The 17,981-nt window shown below is 39.0% G+C and overlaps 1 non-coding gene across 1 annotated transcript; it reads left to right on the forward strand.

Moving 5' to 3' along the window:
• Positions 1–15,411: 15,411 nt before the first annotated feature.
• LOC150021345 (small nucleolar RNA SNORA48) lies at positions 15,412–15,547 on the forward strand. Its single transcript, XR_016513753.1, has one exon. It is a non-coding gene; the product is annotated as a small nucleolar RNA SNORA48 (small nucleolar RNA).
• The last annotated feature ends 2,434 nt before the right edge of the window (positions 15,548–17,981 follow it).

Genomic DNA, 17,981 nt, shown 5'->3' on the forward strand with positions numbered 1-17,981 from the left:
CTTTATATCATGTTTTAATCTCCTAATCTTTTTTATAACATATAATTTAAAAAAGAATTTTAATCCAGTCCCCTCTCTTCTACCTCCCCTTCTTCTTTTGTTCTCTCTCCTACCCTTCTCTTCTCTACTTTCTCTCTCTCTTTCCTCTCTCCCTTCCTGTCTTGCTATTTTCTACTCTGTATTTTTATCCTTAAAAAATTCTCTCTCAATCTATTTCCTACCTTCTAACCTCCCCAGCCCTCTCTTTCAATTTCTGGCTGTCTGTCTACCTGGATGTCTGTTGTGTCTACCCTACCTCCCACGCTAATCATATAGTATATACCGATTATATAATCCTAATACTATACACTTCCACTTTCTCTCCCCACACTGTAACCCTCCCCTCCTTTTCAAACAGACAGTGTAAGTGTTAATTGCTCTCTTACATAACCTTGATCCCAATTGCTAATATTAATACTCTATCAACTTCCAGCTCAAAAATTACCCTTCCTTCATTTAAAACAACTCCTTTCTGTTTCTCCTACGAAATAAGAGTCCCAGTATCTCCACAAGTATATTAACACGGGTTCATTTGCAGCCTATAGTGGGATTGTATTTGGGGGAGACATTGGAGGGTGTGGGTTTCTTGCCTGGGTTGTGTAATTATGTTTTAGCAGCACCTTCACAAAAGATCTCAAGACAAGGTGGGCAGAGTGACTCTCAATCAACTAACCAGAGAAAAAGATCCACCAAAAAGTAGCTGAAATACAACCAGACAGATTAAAGAAATATCATCAAGGACAACACAGACAGAGATCCAGGAGGGCGGAGGAGTAAGTGGAAGCTACACTAACCCCCTCCCAGGACCAGCCAGTGCTGACTCAGCCCCAGTACAGCAGACAGACCATCCCCCTCCAAGTGGTGTCATACTAAGGGGAAATAAAAGCCCTGCCTACAGGAATTAAGTTGCCACACCCACGGTCCTTAAGCCTGACAGCTGATCACAGATTGAGTATAGTAACAACTAAAGAAGAGAGACAAAGGCAGTAGATCCCTGGAAGTCTCCAACAGGCTGCCTAGGGCCAGTCTGGTACATGATCTGACGCTACCAGAGGCAGATCCAGGAAGAACTGATCACTCTAAGAAGCACCAACAAACAAAAGGAATCACAAAAATGGGGAGACAGAGAAACAAACCCCCATCAAAAGGAAAGGTAGAATCCCCAGAAAGAGTGCTAAATGAAATAGAGGGGAGCAACATATCAGATACAGAATTTAAAACATGGATTATGGAGAAGCTAAATGAGCTCAGCGGAAACTACAAAGAACTCCAGAAAAACTACAGTGAACTCCAGAAGAACTATAAGGAACTTACTGAGAATTATACCAGCATCAAAAAGGACATGGAAGCTATCAATAAGAGCCAGGAGGAAATGAAGAATACGATCTCTGAATTGAAGAACACAGTAGAAGGAATTAAAAGCAGGCTAGAGGAAGCAGAAGATCGGATCAGCGAGCTGGAGGACAACGTACACAAAAACTCCCAGACAATGCAACAAAATGAAAAAAGACTGAACAAGACTGAAGAGGTTCTAAGACAGCTGCAGGACAACATGAAACGTAACAATATCCGTATCATTGGAATTCCAGAAGGAGAAGAAGAAGAGCAAGGGATAGAAAACCTCTTTGAAAAACTAATGACAGAAAACTTCCCTCACATGAGGAGAGAAAGAGTCACGCAAATCCAGGAGGCACAGAGGGTCCCAATGAAGATGAACCCCAACAGGCCCACCTCAAGACACATCATAATTAAAATGGCAACATCCAAAGACAAAGAGAGAATCCTAAAAGCAGCAAGAGGGAAACAACTAATAACATACAAGGGAGCTCCAATAAGGCTATCCTCAGATTTCTCAGCAGAAACACTACAAGCAAGAAGGGAATGGCAAAAAATATTCCAAGCAATGAAAAACAAAGGCCTACAACCAAGAATACTCTACCCAGCAAGGCTCTCATTCAAAATGGATGGCGAAATAAGGAGTTTCTCAGACAAAGGAAGACTAAAAGAATACATCTCCACCAAACCAGCAATGCAAGAGATGCTAAAGGGTCTGCTCTAAAAAGATAAAGAAATAGAGAGAAACAGAGAAGAACACGAGTACAAAGGGGGAAAATGACAATGAATAAGTACTTATCAGTAATAACCTTAAACGTAAATGGCTTAAACGCTCCAATTAAAAGACATAGGGTAGCTGAATGGATTAGAAAGAATGACCCACATATATGCTGTCTACAAGAGACCCACCTTAGAACAAAAGATCTACACAGACTGAAAGTAAAGGGATGGAAAAATGTATTCCAAGCAAATGGACATGAAAAAAAAGCCGGGGTAGCAATACTTATATCAGACAAAACAGATTTCACAGCAAAGTCCATAAAAAGAGACAAAGAAGGGCATTTCATAATACTTAAGGGAAAAATCCATCAAGAAGATATAACCCTTATAAATATATATGCACCCAACTTAGGAGCACCCAAATATGTAAGGAAAATTTTGAAAGACTCCAAGAAAGATATAGGCAGCAACACACTCATCGTAGGGGACTTTAACACCCCATTGTCAACAATGGACAGATCTTCAAAGCAAAGAAACACCAAAGATATTGAGGCACTGAACAACACTTTAGATCAAATGGACTTAGTCGATATATATAGAAGTTTACACCCCAAAGAAGCAAAATATACATATTTCTCAAGTGCACATGGAACATTTTCAAAGATAGACCACATGGTAGGACACAAAACAAGCCTCAATAAATTCAAGAAAATTGAAATTATATCAAGCATCTTCTCAGATCACAATGCCTTAAAATTGGAAATCAACCTCAAGGAAAAAACTCAAAAACATTCAAAATCATGGAGAATGAATAACATGCTATTAAATAATGAATGGGTTAACAATGACATCAAGGAAGAAATCAAAAAGTTCCTGGAAACCAATGATAATGAACACACAACAACCCAAAACCTATGGGATACAGCGAAAGCAGTCTTAAGAGGAAAGTTCATAGCAATACAAGCCTACCTAAAAAAACTAGAAGAATCTCTAATAAAAAATTTAACCCTACAGCTACAAGAACTAGAGGAAGAACAACAAGCAAAACCCAGATCAAGTAGAAGGAAGGAAATCATCAAGATCAGAGCAGAATTAAATGACATAGAGTCTAAAGTAACAATTCAAAAGATCAACAAGAGTAGGAGCTGGTTCTTTGAAAAGATAAACAAAATTGACAAGCCTTTAGCCAGGCTCATCAAGAAAAAAAGAGAGAGAACCCAAATAAATAAAATCAGAAATGAAAGAGGAGAAATCACAACTGATACCACAGAAATACAAAGAATTATAAGAAATTATTATGAACAACTGTATGGCAAGAAATTTGACAACCTAGAGGAAATGGACAGATTCCTGGAAAACTATAGTCTGCCCAAACTGAATCAAGAAGAAGCAGAAAGTCTGAATAGACCAATAACAGCTAGCGAAATTGAAGCAGTAATCAACAAACTCCCAGCACACAAAAGCCCAGGACCAGATGGCTTCACAAGTGAATTCTACAAAACATTTAGGAAAGAACTAACTCCTATCCTCCTCAGACTATTCCAAAAGATACAAGAAGAGGGAAAACTCCCAAACTCGTTCTATGAAGCCAGTATAACCCTAATTCCAAAACCAGGTCAAGACACAACAAAGAAAGAAAACTACAGACCAATATCGCTGATGAACATAGATGCTAAAATCCTCAACAAAATATTGGCAAACCGGATCCAGCAACACATTAGAAAGATCATACACCACGATCAAGTAGGATTCATCCCAGGGATGCAAGGATGGTTTAATATTCGCAAATCAATAAACGTGATACACCACATAAACAAAATGAAAGACAAAAACCACATGATCATATCAATAGATGCGGAAAAAGCATTTGATAAAGTACAACACCCATTTATGATAAAAACTCTCAGCAAAATGGGAATAGAGGGAGCATACCTCAACATAATAAAGGCCATATATGAGAAACCTGAAGCCAACATCATACTCAATGGGCAAAAACTGAGAGCATTCCCCCTGAAATCAGGAACAAGACAAGGATGTCCGCTCTCTCCACTCCTATTCAACATAGTCTTGGAAGTTCTAGCCACAGCAATCAGACAAGAAAGAGAAATAAAAGGCATCCAAATTGGAAAAGAGGAAGTAAAACTGTCATTATTTGCAGATGACATGATAGTGTACATAGAAAATCCTTTAGACTCCACAAAAAAACTACTCAATCTAATAAGTGAATTCGGCAAAATAGCAGGATACAAAGTCAATATTAAGAAATCGAAGGCATTTTTATACACCAACAATAAAAACTCAGAGATAGAAGCTGAAAGAAAAATCCCATTTACCATAGCAACAAGAAAAATAAAATACCTAGGAATAAACTTAACCAAAGAGGTAAAAGACCTGTACACAGAAAACTACATAACACTGAAGAAAGAAATTAAAGAAGATACAAATAAATGGAAGCGTATACCATGCTCATGGATGGGAAGAATCAACATCATTAAAATGTCCATACTACCCAAAGCAATTTATAGATTCAATGCAATCCCTATTAAATTACCAGCAACATATCTCACAGACCTAGAACAAATACTTCAAAAATTTATATGGAACCAAAAAAGAGCCCGAATAGCCACAACAATTTTGAGGCAGAACACAGTAGGAGGAATCACAATACCCGATATCAAACTATACTACAAGGCCACGGTAATCAAAACAGTCTGGTACTGGCATAAAAACAGACATATAGATCAATGGAACAGAATAGAGAGCCCAGCAATAAGCCCAGGTTCATATGGTCAACTAATATTTGACAAAGGGGGAAAGAACATCAAATGGAATGAAAAGAGCCTCTTCAACAAATGGTGTTGGGAGAACTGGACAGGGACATGCAAAAAAATGAAACTAGACCACCAGCTCACACCATACACCAGAATAAACTCAAAATGGATCAAAGACTTAAATGTAAGCCGTGACACCATAAAAGTCCTAGAGGAAAAAATAGGCAGGAAAATTTCAGATATCCCACGTAGCAACATTTTCACTGATATATCTCCTAAGGCAAGGGAAATAAAGGAAAGAATAAACAAATGGGACTACATCAAACTAAAAAGTTTCTGCTCAGCCAAAGAAAACATCAGCAAGATGCAAAGGAAACCAACCATATGGGAAAATATATTCGCCAATGACATCTCAGACAAGGGATTGATCTCCAAAATATATAAAGAACTCATACGACTCAACACCAAGAAGACAGACAACCCAATTAAAAAATGGGCAAAGGACCTGAACAAACACTTCTCCAAAGAAGACATACAGAGGGCCCATAGACATATGAAAGTATGCTCAACATCACTAGCCATCAGAGAGATGCAAATTAAAACCACAATGAGATACCACCTCACACCAGTCAAAATGGCAATCATCAACAAATCAACAAACAACTTGTGCTGGAGAGGATGCGGAGAAACGGGAACCCTGGTGCATTGCTGGTGGGAATGCAGATTGGTGCAGCCACTGTGGAAAACAGTTTGGAATTTCCTTAAAAAACTAAAAATGGAACTGCCTTTTGAACCAGCAATTCCATTGCTAGGATTATATCCAAAAAATCCCGAAACACCAATTCAAAAGAACCTATGCACTCCAATGTTCATAGCAGCACTATTTACAATAGCCAAGTGCTGGAAACAACCTAAGTGCCCATCTGTAGATGAGTGGATCAAAAAACTGTGGTACATTTACACAATGGAATTCTATGTAGCAGAAAGAAAGAAGGAACTTCTACCATTTGCAACAACATGGATGGAACTAGAGAAAATTATGCTTAGTGAAATAAGCCAGGCAACAAAAGAAAAATACCTTATGCTGTCACCTATTACAGGAAACTAATGAACAACACAAACAAATGAGCAAAATTGAACCAGAGCTATGTAAACAAGAAGTAGACTAACAGTAACAGGGGGGGCGGGGGGGAGGAAAAGAAAGGTGTAAGGGGATGGGTCAAGTTAAAAAATATATATATATATATATATGAATGACCCACAGACAGGTGCAACTGAGTGGGGACTAAATGTGGGGGAGGGGAGGGACAGGGTGCAGGGAAACAAGAGGGCTAAAAAAGTGAGACAACTGTAATGGAAAAACAAACCAAAATTTTTTAGTGGGGGAAAAAAGAAAATATGAAGAATGGAAATGCCAGTTCAGTGAATATTAGGACAAAGATTTTCCTTCACGTTGTATATTTTTCTCCCTATTTGATCCCTCCAGAGTTTGGCATTCTAAACAAGTAAATAATGACATAAGTTCCTTTGCATAGAACTAATAAGACCAGTTGTTAACAGAGGTTCTTTTTTTTTTTTTTGTTTTTTTTTTTTTTTTGACCAAGTCTTTGACTGGAATGTCAAGCCTAAAGGAAACATACTTGGGCTCAGATTGTTACCAGAAAGCCCTGAGGAACTGGGAATGACTTTCAAAGGTAATAAAAGCCCGTGAGATAAAAGGCCTGGTACCATGGTTGGTTGTGCGGTCCACAGCAATCTTTCCAGGGAAGGAACGAAGGTTGTTTTCCTGAAAGATGGCTAGAAGAGACCTTAAGGCACAAGGAAAGACCAGAAAGACTTGGAAAAAACAGGTGTGTACAGGCAAGGATAAATGCCAGATATGTGGCACAGCTTCTGTGCCCTGAAGAACAGACTGAATGTCACCCCAAATATTCCTTGGGTAAGTTCCAGCAAAGCAGAACTAAAGATCATAAGTGATCATTTGCTGCTCTTGTTATGTTTATGCAAATGAACAGGATAAATTAAAAATGGACTTAATGTAGTCCCTTTAAAGACAAGGAGGGTAACCTTAGGGAGAAAAATTATTATTCAAGGAAAACCACAATGATCAGTAGTAGAGTATAAAACAGGGCAACTAACCGTCTTAAAAGTTTCTTCTCCAGATTTAGAGACTTGTTTGCGGGTTATGTTACATAAATTAACACGTGTTTTTTGTTTTCAAAGGACATAAGCCTATGATCGCATTACCTGAGTGATTATCTGTACGCATAAGCCTCATTTAATCCTCTCTGCAGCGCTGCCTCCTGAGACTCAACGGTTTGGCTGAACTAAATGGCTGGGTTGGGGAAGAATGGGGTGGTCTGTGGGCTTCACTTTAAAACGGGTTTCTCTTTTCTATCCTAATGGCTTGGACAGAAAAGGCCCAGAGGTCTGAGAGGGGGAAAAACCTAAACTATTTACCTCAGCCCAAACTAAGTATAATGGGCAAAAGGGTTTTGGACAGGCGAGATGTGCCTAGCACACCTTCTTACAAAGAAACTTTTTTTTTTTTCCCTAATATGGAACATTGAAAAATTAATCCCTGCCTTTTGTCATCTAGTAGTTATAGATTGAATGATGTCTTTTAACCCTTTTCGCCAAATCTGTTGCCCTCAGAACACAACAAGGACACCAGCCTGTTAAACCAAGCACGCCGTTGACCGGAGACAGCCAACTGACCTGGAGTCTGCACGATCCTTCCCCATGTGGGAAGGCCACCCTCCCCTCCACACCCCCACTCTTATTAGGGTTTTCTGGACCCAAGGGTAGGTAGGACGACGACCATGTCCAGCTTGAAGCAGCTAGAGGAGCTTGAGACCTTCGCCCACTGTCCTTTACAAGATTACAAAGGGTCCTAATATTTGAGAGGGGGGGGATAGTTAATTTTTACGAACCAGGGGTATGGACTTGGGGGGGATTGCTGGGGGAGGGGGGTGGTTGGGGGAGGGGAACAAGGGGGAGAAAATTGGAACTGTTGTAACAATATAATCAATAAAAAACATTAAAAAAAAAAAAAAAAAAAAAGAACATGGAAGCTATCAATAAGAGCCAGGAGGAAATGAAGAATACGATCTCTGAATTGAAGAACACAGTAGAAGGAATTAAAAGCAGGCTAGAGGAAGCAGAAGATCGGATCAGCGAGCTGGAGGACAACGTACACAAAAACTCCCAGACAATGCAACAAAATGAAAAAAGACTGAACAAGACTGAAGAGGTTCTAAGACAGCTGCAGGACAACATGAAACGTAACAATATCCGTATCATTGGAATTCCAGAAGGAGAAGAAGAAGAGCAAGGGATAGAAAACCTCTTTGAAAAACTAATGACAGAAAACTTCCCTAAAATGAGGAGAGAAAGAGTCATGCAAATCCAGGAGGCACAGAGGGTCCCAATGAAGATGAACCCCAACAGGCCCACCTCAAGACACATCGTAATTAAAATGGCAACATTCAAAGACAAAGAGAGAATCCTAAAAGCAGCAAGAGGGAAACAACTGATAACATACAAGGGAGCTCCAATAAGGCTATCCTCAGATTTCTCAGCAGAAACACTACAAGCAAGAAGGGAATGGCAAAAAATATTCCAAGCAATGAAAAACAAAGGCCTACAACATAGAATACTCTACCCAGCAAGGCTATCATTCAAAATGGAAGGCGAAATAAGGAGTTTCTCAGACAAAGGAAGACTAAAAGAATACATCTCCACCAAACCAGCAATGCAAGAGATGATAAAGGGTCTGCTCTAAAAAGATGAAGAAACAGAGAGAAACAGAGAAGAACACGAGTACAAAGGGGGAAAATGACAATGAATAAGTACTTATCAGTAATAACCTTAAACGTAAATGGATTAAACGCCCCAATTAAAAGACATAGGATAGCTGAATGGATTAGAAAGAATGACCCACATATATGCTGTCTACAAGAGACCCACCTTAGAACAAAAGATCTACACAGACTGAAAGTAAAGGGATGGAAAAATGTATTCCAAGCAAATGGACATGAAAAAAAAGCCGGGGTAGCAATACTTATATCAGACAAAACAGATTTCACAGCAAAGTCCATAAAAAGAGACAAAGAAGGGCATTTCATAATACTTAAGGGAAAAATCCATCAAGAAGATATAACCCTTATAAATATATATGACCCAACTTAGGAGCACCCAAATATGTAAGGAAAATTTTGAAAGACTCCAAGAAAGATATAGGCAGCAACACACTCATCGTAGGGGACTTTAACACCCCATTGTCAACAATGGACAGATCTTCAAAGCAAAGAAACACCAAAGATATTGAGGCACTGAACAACACTTTAGATCAAATGGACTTAGTCGATATATATAGAAGTTTACACCCCAAAGAAGCAAAATATACATATTTCTCAAGTGCACATCGAACATTTTCAAAGATAGACCACATGGTAGGACACAAAACAAGCCTCAATAAATTCAAGAAAATTGAAATTATATCAAGCATCTTCTCAGATCACAATGCCTTAAAATTGGAAATCAACCTCAAGGAAAAAACTCAAAAACATTCAAACTCATGGAGAATGAATAACATGCTATTAAATAATGAATGGATTAACAATGACATCAAAGAAGAAATCAAAGAGTTCCTGGAAACCAATGATAATGAACACACAACAACCCAAAACCTATGGGATACAGCGAAAGCAGTCTTAAGAGGAAAGTTCATAGCAATACAAGCCTACCTAAAAAAGCTAGAAGAATCTCTAATAAAAAATTTAACCCTACAGCTACAAGAACTAGAGGAAGAACAACAAGCAAAACCCAGATCAAGTAGAAGGAAGGAAATCATCAAGATCAGAGCAGAATTAAATGACATAGAGTCTAAAGTAACAATTCAAAAGATCAACAAGAGTAGGAGCTGGTTCTTTGAAAAGATAAACAAAATTGACAAGCCTTTAGCCAGGCTCATCAAGAAAAAAAGAGAGAGAACCCAAATAAATAAAATCAGAAATGAAAGAGGAGAAATCACAATTGATACCACAGAAATACAAAGAATTATAAGAAATTATTACGAACAACTGTATGGCAAGAAATTTGACAACCTAGAGGAAATGGACAGATTCCTGGAAAACTATAGTCTGCCCAAACTGAATCAAGAAGAAGCAGAAAGTCTGAATAGACCAATAACAGCTAGCGAAATTGAAGCAGTAATCAAAAAACTCCCAGCACACAAAAGCCCAGGACCAGATGGCTTCACAAGTGAATTCTACAAAACATTTAGGAAAGAACTAACTCCTATCCTCCTCAGACTATTCCAAAAGATACAAGAAGAGGGAAGACTCCCAAACTCGTTCTATGAAGCCAGTATAACCCTAATTCCAAAACCAGGTCAAGACACAACAAAGAAAGAAAACTACAGACCAATATCGCTGATGAACATAGATGCTAAAATCCTCAACAAAATATTGGCAAACCGGATCCAGCAACACATTAGAAAGATCATACACCACGATCAAGTAGGATTCATCCCAGGGATGCAAGGATGGTTTAATATTCACAAATCAATAAACGTGATACACCACATAAACAAAATGAAAGACAAAAACCACATGATCATATCAATAGATGCGGAAAAAGCATTCGATAAAGTACAACACCCATTTATGATAAAAACTCTCAGCAAAATGGGAATAGAGGGAGCATACCTCAACATAATAAAGGCCATATATGAGAAACCTGAAGCCAACATCATACTCAATGGGCAAAAACTGAGAGCATTCCCCCTGAAATCAGGAACAAGACAAGGATGTCCGTTCTCTCCACTCCTATTCAACATAGTCTTGGAAGTTCTAGCCACAGCAATCAGACAAGAAAGAGAAATAAAAGGCATCCAAATTGGAAAAGAGGAAGTAAAACTGTCATTATTTGCAGATGCCATGATAGTGTACATAGAAAATCCTTTAGACTCCACAAAAAAACTACTCAATCTAATAAGTGAATTCGGCAAAATAGCAGGATACAAAGTCAATATTAAGAAATCGAAGGCATTTTTATACACCAACAATAAAAACTCAGAGATAGAAACTGAAAGAAAAATCCCATTTACCATAGCAACAAGAAAAATAAAATACCTAGGAATAAACTTAACCAAAGAGGTAAAAGACCTGTACACAGAAAACTACATAACACTGAAGAAAGAAATTAAAGAAGATACAAATAAATGGAAGCATATACCATGCTCATGGATGGGAAGAATCAACATCATTAAAATGTCCATACTACCCAAAGCAATTTATAGATTCAATGCAATCCCTATTAAAATACCAGCAACATATCTCACAGACCTAGAACAAATACTTCAAAAATTTATATGGAACAAAAAAGAGCCCGAATAGCCACAACAATTTTGAGGCAGAACACAGTAGGAGGAATCACAATACCCGATATCAAACTATACTACAAGGCCACGGTAATCAAAACAGTCTGGTACTGGCATAAAAACAGACATATAGATCAATGGAACAGAATAGAGAGCCCAGAAATAAGCCCAGGTTCATATGGTCAACTAATATTTGACAAAGGGGGAAAGAACATCAAATGGAATGAGAAGAGCCTCTTCAACAAATGGTGTTGGGAGAACTGGACAGGGACATGCAAAAAAATGAAACTAGACCACCAGCTCACACCATACACCAGAATAAACTCAAAATGGATCAAAGACTTAAATGTAAGCCGTGACACCATAAAAGTCCTAGAGGAAAAAATAGGCAGGAAAATTTCAGATATCCCACGTAGCAACATTTTCACTGATATATCTCCTAAGGCAAGGGAAATAAAGGAAAGAATAAACAAATGGGACTACATCAAACTAAAAAGTTTCTGCTCAGCTAAAGAAAACATCAGCAAGATGCAAAGGAAACCAACCATATGGGAAAATATATTCGCCAATGACATCTCAGACAAGGGATTGATCTCCAAAATATATAAAGAACTCATACGACTCAACACCAAGAAGACAGACAACCCAATTAAAAAATGGGCAAAGGACCTGAACAAACACTTCTCCAAAGAAGACATACAGAGGGCCCATAGACATATGAAAGTATGCTCAACATCACTAGCCATCAGAGAGATGCAAATTAAAACCACAATGAGATACCACCTCACACCAGTCAAAATGGCAATCATCAACAAATCAACAAACAACTTGTGCTGGAGAGGATGCGGAGAAACGGGAACCCTGGTGCATTGCTGGTGGGAATGCAGATTGGTGCAGCCACTGTGGAAAACAGTTTGGAATTTCCTTAAAATCTAAAAATGGAACTGCCTTTTGAACCAGCAATTCCATTGCTAGGATTATATCCAAAAAATCCTGAAACACCAATTCAAAAGAACCTATGCACTCCAATGTTCATAGCAGCACTATTTACAATAGCCAAGTGCTGGAAACAACCTAAGTGCCCATCTGTAGATGAGTGGATCAAAAAACTGTCGTACATTTACACAATGGAATTCTATGCAGCAGAAAGAAAGAAGGAACTTCTACCATTTGCAACAACATGGATGGAACTAGAGAAAATTATGCTTAGTGAAATAAGCCAGGCAACAAAAGAAAAATACCTTATGCTGTCACCTATTACAGGAAACTAATGAACAACACAAACAAATGAGCAAAATTGAACCAGAGGTCGTCGGCAGCCGTCCGTCTCGAGAGACGATGGTGTAGCTTCTTAAGAGTCTATCTGCACCACCGAGAATGGCTGTGCAGTCCGACTCGGGAGTGACACGGTATCTGTCTCCTCCCGTGTTGAATCGACATCTTGCGATGACGCTGAAGCTACAGAGCCTGGGCAGGGTAATATGGAGGGTCTGCTGTTGCCCATGCAGCAGACCCCCCCTCTCTTCGCAGCTGAAGTGTCCAAGGGAAAGACGGAGTCAATACAGCTTGGCTTCAGGTGCGCCGCAGGAGTTGCCGGTGTTGACTACAACGTCAAACCGCCTTAGGGACTCCGGCTCCGTATTTTCTGTCGGGGTTTACTCCCTTAGCCTTTCCCCTGAAGAGGTATGCCGCAAGACAGCGGAGGTTTTTTGGAGTCAGAGTTTTCCTTCTCTGATGTACCCTGACTGGAAGATCGAACCAGCGACACTTAGCTCGCAGGCCGACGCTCAATCCACTGAGCTAAACCAGCCAGGGCATTGAACCAGAGGTATGTAAACAAGAAGTAGACTAACAGTAACAAGGGGAGCGGGGGGGAGGAAAAGAAAGGTGTAAGGGGATGGGTCAAGTTAAAAAATATATATATATATGAATGACCCACAGACAGGTGCAACTGAGTGGGGACTAAATGTGGGGGAGGGGAGGGACAGGGTGCAGGGAAACAAGAGGGCTAAAAAAGTGAGACAACTGTAATGGAAAAACAAACCAAAATTTTTTAGTGGGGGAAAAATGAAAATATGAAGAATGGAAATGCCAGTTCAGTGAATATTAGGACAAAGATTTTCCTTCACGTTGTATATTTTTCTCCCTATTTGATCCCTCCAGAGTTTGGCATTCTAAACAAGTAAATAATGACATAAGTTCCTTTGCATAGAACTAATAAGACCAGTTGTCAACAGAGGTTCTTTTTTTTTTTTTTTTTTTTGACCAAGTCTTTGACTGGAATGTCAAGCCTAAAGGAAACATACTTGGGCTCAGATTGTTACCAGAAAGCCCTGAGGAACTGGGAATGACTTTCAAAGGTAATAAAAGCCCTTGAGATAAAAGGCCTGGTACCATGGTTGGTTGTGCGGTCCACAGCAATCTTTCCAGGGAAGGAACGAATGTTGTTTTCCTGAAAGATGGCTAGAAGGGACCTTAAGGCACAAGGAAAGACCAGAAAGACTTGGAAAAAACAGGTGTGTACAGGCAAGGATGAATGCCAGATATGTGGCACAGCTTCTGTGCCCTGAAGAACAGACTGAAGGTCACCCCAAATATTCCTTGGGTAAGTTCCAGCAAAGCAGAACTAAAGATCATAAGTGATCATTTGCTGCTCTTGTTATGTTTATGCAAACGAACAGGATAAATTAAAAATGGACTTAATGTAGTCCCTTTAAAGACAAGGAGGGTAACCTTAGGGAGAAAAATTATTATTCAAGGAAAATCACAATGATCAGTAGTAGAGTATAAAACAGGGCAACTAACCATCTTAAAAGTTTCTTCTCCAGATTTAGAGACTTGTTTGCGGGTTATGTTACATAAATTAACACGTGTTTTTTGTTTTCAAAGGACATAAGCCTATGATCGCATTACCTGAGTGATTATCTGTACGCATAAGCCTCACTTAATCCTCTCTGCAGCGCTGCCTCCTGAGACTCAACGGTTTGGCTGAACTAAATGGCTGGGTTGGGGAAGAATGGGGTGGTCTGTGGGCTTCACTTTAAAACGGGTTTCTCTTTTCTACCCTAATGGCTTGGACAGAAAAGGCCCAGAGGTCTGAGAGGGGGAAAAACCTAAACTATTTACATCAGCCCAAACTAAGTATAATGGGCAAAAGGGTTTTGGACAGGCGAGATGTGCCTAGCACACCTTCTTACAAAGAAACTTTTTTTTTCTCCCTAATATGGAACATTGAAAAATTAATCCCTGCCTTTTGTCATCTAGTAGTTATGGATTGAATGATGTCTTTTAACCCTTTTCGCCAAATCTGTTGCCCTCAGAACACAACAAGGACACCAGCCTGTTGAACCAAGCACGCCGTTGACCGGAGGCAGCCAACTGACCTGGAGTCTGCACGATCCTTCCCCATGTGGGAAGGCCACCCTCCCCTCCACACCCCCACTCTTATTAGGGTTTTCTGGACCCAAGGGTAGGTAGGACGACGACCATGTCCAGCTTGAAGCAGCTAGAGGAGCTTGAGACCTTCGCCCATTGTCCTTTACAAGATTACAAAGGGTCCTAATATTTGAGAGGGGGGGATAGTTAATTTTTACGAACCAGGGGTATGGACTTGGGGGGGATTGCTGGGGAAGGGGGGTGCTGGCGGGAGGGGAACAAGGGGGAGAAAATTGGAACTGTTGTAACAATATAATCAATAAAAAACATTAAAAAAATGAAATATATTTTTAACTATAGTATTATAGTACCTTAATTCAAAGAAAATATTTTTTAAATTGACTATCTAAAATTCATATTAGAATAACTATTGCTATGTAATTTAAATTAGTGTTAAGTTAACATAATCATTAACAAATAATCACCTGAAAAACCAACTAACAAAAAAAAAATTTACCAAAGCAATATCATCTTATATTTAGATTATACAGGCTTTTCAAATCAAAGAATTGTATTGTATAAAATACAAAGCCCAACATCATAATTTCTCAAAATTTCAGATTACATTTTTATGAGTCCCACTGTCTTAATTTATAAAGTATGTGTAGTAATGGTTCTTATTGACAGGGTTTAAAATGAAAAGTGAATATAAATACAAATGAAGCATTTAGAATAGTGCTTTGCCTGAAGTAATTGTCAACTGTTTGTAAGAATTATTAATATATGTGTCCCTGACCTGGGTAGAGTTGCACCTGGTTTGGTGGTGCTAATCTCATATCAGCCAGGGACAAAGTAACTCCTTGTTTATCCCAGGTTGGCTTTTGGTTTGTGCCCATGCCTGGTTCATGCCTTGGAGACAAGGATTAGAAAAAAAAAAAAAAAGAATTATTAATATATGGACTTTATAGTGCTTTTTTTTTTGTTTTTTGAATATGTTACCATGGACAGAAACTATGTACTTAACATACACCAGACTTTATATTTCCACAAGTTGAATTACTAAATACAACATTAACTATCAAGTTACACTATGAGTGAAATGTCAGAACATGGCGGCAACTAGAATGCACACCTGGACTTTTGGTATATGCTAATCAACCTGGTCCTGGACTTAACCATTCCCAAAGGATATGCTGGTGGATTTAGCAGTTCCCAAAAGATATGTTGATGGACTGAACCTGTTCCCAAGGGAAATGGTAATGGACCTAGCCCAATATGTTAACTAACCTGGTGTTGGGGGGGAGGGAAGCAATGAGATGTAAATGATCTACTGAATATGTTGATAAGCAAACTCACCTTCACTGAAATGTGTGGTTGACAAGTATAAAAAAGGTGCCTGCAGAAGTGTGAGTGGGACTCATACAGGCCCACGAGGAGTGGGAATCCCCATTCTCCATTCCCCATTCCCCGTTCCCTTGCTCCCCATTCCCCTTGTTCCTACCGGCCTGGGAGCTGTCTCTCCCCTCCACCCTCCTTCCCCCTTTTTCCCCTCAATAAACCCATTGTCTGATCCCACAGTGGTCTTCAGGTAATTTCTCAGAGCAAGGCTGCCCTGACATGAAATTCTAGAATATAAAGAATATGTGTGAAAAATTACAAATAATTTTTTCTATCTTTTCAATTCCTCTTTCTCATATCCTTTGCCACAGATTTTTTTGCTTTCTACTAATTAATGGCTGATATTGAGTTCAGATATGAGAATTATATGAAGTTAATTTTGGACTATCTTGAGTCTCCTATTTGAAGTTCATTACTATCTTATCTGGTTAAGTAATTTTTTGCTTTAGTGAAGAGTCTCATCATTATCTGTTGCTAAAAATACTTAGTGCCTAAGGTAGTCATCCTTCCTTGGAAAAGTATTGCCTTTTTCATTTGTTAAAAGGAATCTATTTTTAACACTTCTTTTAATTTTCACTGACTCTTCCATTAAATTATAAATTACAGGTGGAGGTAGAGGTGCTAATCAAGCTGCCACCCCGTAAGGAAGCTAGCAACAGATATCAACTCTTTTCTAAAACAGAATTTCAGAGGAAAAGAAAAGCACACTTGAAAAACAAATAGAAATAATTATTTCTACATTCATTGTCTATTTCCTACATCAAATTTTTTAAGGTAACTGATTGTGAATCATTAAAAAATACAAGCAGGACCTAGCATGTTAAAAATAACTAGTACAAATATAAAATTGCCAATATCTAACAGTAAATAGAACTTTACTTATTACTTTCCTAAAAGGTTGAAAAAACTGTAAATTCATTAACATGCACATTAATTTCCTCATTTTGCAGGTTTGTATGTAATCAATACTATTGTGAAAGCAACATAAAAACCTATACTCTAAAAGAATCAAGATATTGAAGATGGAGGCATAGGTAAATGTGACTCACCTCCTTACACAACCACAGCAAAAATTAAACCTGGACTACAAAACAAATATCACCCATAATCATAAAAAATATGAGCTGTATGGAAGACTGATGACCAAGAAATTAAAAGTCACATTCATTCAGATGGGTAGGAAAGGTGGAGACATAGAGATGCAGAGATGTGTGGAGGCATAAAGATGTGGAATGGGAAGTCCCACACCTACATGTGGTGGATAAAAAATTGGGAGGAATACATTGAGAGCAAGGGATCCAAGTCCCACAAAAGATCACCCAGCCAGGATTCCAGTACTAGAAAGATAAGTCCCCATAACTTCTAGCTATAAAAACCATGAGAGTTGGGGTGGTGGAAGAAACTGTGGGATTCTCAGGAGTCTCCTTATAAAGGGCCCACAACAGACTTAGATTCACTCCTCTGGGCTTCAGCACTGGGGCAGCCGGAAGGGCATCAGTGGCATATGGAAAGAAACTGAAGTGTCTGGCATCAGGGTGAGGCCATGGGACAGTTTCCTCCTGGACAAAACTCCAGAGGCCAGGCAGCAACACTGTCCCCTTTCTGAGCAGTCCCTCACACAGAGCCACAGAGCAGAGACAACATATCAGAGACTCTATCAACCTGGTTCATCAGGGTTGCCCCTCCCTGACAATTACCTAAGACTTGCCACATCCAACTTAACCAGTGTGATTTTCTATACTAAGCAACACTACTAAGACAGGGAGTCAAAGAAGCTCTACCCAGTACACAGAAACCTACACAGGGAGGCTGCCAAAATAAGGAGACAAAGAAATTTGGCCAAAATGAAAGAACAGAACAGAACTCCAGAAAAGGAACTAAACAAAATGGAGATAAGCAATCTATCAGACACAGAAGTCAAAACACTGGTTAGTAGGGTGCTCCAGGAACTCATTGGG

Source organism: Furipterus horrens, unplaced genomic scaffold (genome assembly GCF_987537825.1).
Source record: "Furipterus horrens unplaced genomic scaffold, mFurHor1.1.pri manual_scaffold_1, whole genome shotgun sequence".
NCBI lineage: Eukaryota > Metazoa > Chordata > Mammalia > Chiroptera > Furipteridae > Furipterus > Furipterus horrens.